The sequence below is a fragment of the Juglans regia genome, unplaced genomic scaffold (genome assembly GCF_001411555.2).
Source record: "Juglans regia cultivar Chandler unplaced genomic scaffold, Walnut 2.0 Scaffold_669, whole genome shotgun sequence".
NCBI lineage: Eukaryota > Viridiplantae > Streptophyta > Magnoliopsida > Fagales > Juglandaceae > Juglans > Juglans regia.
This window is the reverse complement of record NW_023361548.1, coordinates 25572-28075: the sequence shown is the minus strand read 5'-3', so window position 1 is coordinate 28075 and position 2504 is coordinate 25572.

The following is a 2504-nucleotide window of genomic DNA, read 5'->3' as shown; positions in this document are numbered from 1 at the left end:
CTCAGAAATGAGAGAACATATACCAGTGTATAAACATGAGCATTTACAGAAATCAGAATTCAGAACAAAACATTTTCATTTTCAGAGTGCGGAAGCAAAACATGTTATCAAAATATCAGAGCGAAGATTTAGAAATACTTTCATTCAAAATATTCTTTGGCATAGCATAAATGATCATCATCATCATCAGAACATCATATCAGAACAGAGGCCATGTATAACCCCGGTGGTAGAGTTGTGCATCTGCAGATAGCCAAGCAGAACATAAAACACTCTGTCACCAAGGTATGCACTCAAAACAGAGACCACTACTATAACCCGTAGCAAGGCCGTATCTACTATTATTACCCATGGTTGGGCTGTATCCACTATTATTACCCATGATTGGGCCGTATCCACTATTATAACCCGTGGTTGGGCCGTATGCCACTATTATCTCCCGTGGCAGGGCCGTAACTGAACAGAGTGGAAACATAATCAAATTCAGAATCAGAGAGTCATGCCAAATGTCTTCAGAAATCACGTCTTATCCAAACAGAATACTGAATAAAATCTTTAGAACAGAACAAAATCAATCACAACATAATTTATGCACAGATTTCATATTCGCTCTTTTTTTCAAAGTTCAGAAACAGAATGTCAAAAAATAAGCTCATGTCTACACCAGTCATGACAGAAAATATTTTCTTCTTAAAAAGAATCTCATGAGTAATGCAGAACAAATAACTGAGCTAGTTCAAATTTTTTTTCATAACAAAACATGCATATTTTCCAAAAATAACCTCAGCTCATTTTATTTTAATGCAAAGTCTAGCATAGGAACTCCGCTTACCTGAACTTCTTAGCTTTTCAGAATTTTCCTCAAAATATCAAATAATTAACAATCGTCACCTATAAAATAATCAAGTAATTCCCGTAAATTTTCAATCAACCACTTATTTCGATATTTAATCCTAAACTTCTAAAATAACCTACTTAATTCCTCAAAACTTAAAATTTCATAACCTTAAAATATATCATCTTTTTCTAATATCGCCAATGTCCATTTGATAACTTCGACTAAAAACATTTAAAAGTCTAACTTATTTATTAATGAAAACAACTTATGAAGTTTAATACTGGATAATATAATTATCCCAGAGTATTTTAAAATAAACCATAACTATTTTTAAATAGACTAAATCATATCTAAAATGTAAAAATAACATTACACCAATATTGTTTACTTTTAAAATAAAACTTTACTTAATAACATGTTAAAATAATTTTCTATAATCATAATTAAATAACAGTGTACTAATACATAATAAAAGTTTAAAAGCCCATGAATATAACATGTAGTAAAGGGTATTACAGTAATTTCAATTAATTCTTTGAAAACTAACAAAAAAAACCTATGTAAATTTACGAACATAACACGCACGACAGGGCTTACTCACGGAGGAAATCAAGCAGCAGCGTGCGACGTAGGCGAGGGGCTAGGCAGATGGCGGTGATCTCGGCAGAGCACTGGATGAGAGAGAGAGAGAGAGACCAATGAATGAGGAAAAAAAATGAAAGACATAGAGTAAGCCGAGAGAGTGTAACACGGAGGTGCTACTGCTGTCAGTGGCTTACCGAGCAAGACATGGTGGATAGGAGTGGCGTGGAGTGACTGTCGGAGTTCTCTGTGCCAGTGGTAACGACGTGGAAGTGCTGGCACAGTGTGTGGTGGCTTCGAACGACAAGTACACCGGGTTGGGTTGCTCTGTTTTTGGTGTCTAAAACAAGGGACAATGAGACCGTGTGGGGTACGGTGATGCAAGGCAGAATTGCAGGCGAGCTGTGGTGTTGCACCAAGGCTGAATAGTGGCAAACACGGTGGTTTTATTCTGGGCGGTTTGGTTTCGTGCAATGGGGCATGGGTTCACTGTAATGACGTTGGCGACTTCATGCCTGGAGGCTCAGGGAAAAAAAACAAGTTAAAGATGGTGACTATGGTGTACGGCGGAAGAGCCGCGATCTGTGGAGATGCAATGTGCACGGGTTGCGTCAGTTTCATATGGGCTGGGCACGAAGGTTGCTGGTGGCAGTTCCACGGTGGCCCCGTGGTTGACAGAAGGAGATGCGGCTGCTAGGCTTCACTCTACGTGCCACGCTGAAGGATGAGGGAAGGAGTTGCTAGTGGCGGCAGTGAATCTAGAGAGAAGAGAGAAAAACTGAAGCGGCTATTCTCGATTTTGGTTGAGGACGATGAACGAGTAAAAATATAGGAAACAACAGATAAAACCCTAGAGAAAAAAAATAAGGGCAGAGAGACGTGCATGAAGTGGGAAAAGTAGACTTAAACCGTGCATGTGTGGAGTTATGGGTGCGGAACTGCTCCCAAAAGGCTTGGGCTTTTTGGGCCAATATGAAAATATTAGGCCCACAACTTGGATATTGAAGCATCAAGATTGGGCTTTTTCTTGAGTCGTGGTTCTCAACTCAATTTCTAAAAATAATCCAACTTGTCCTAGAAATTC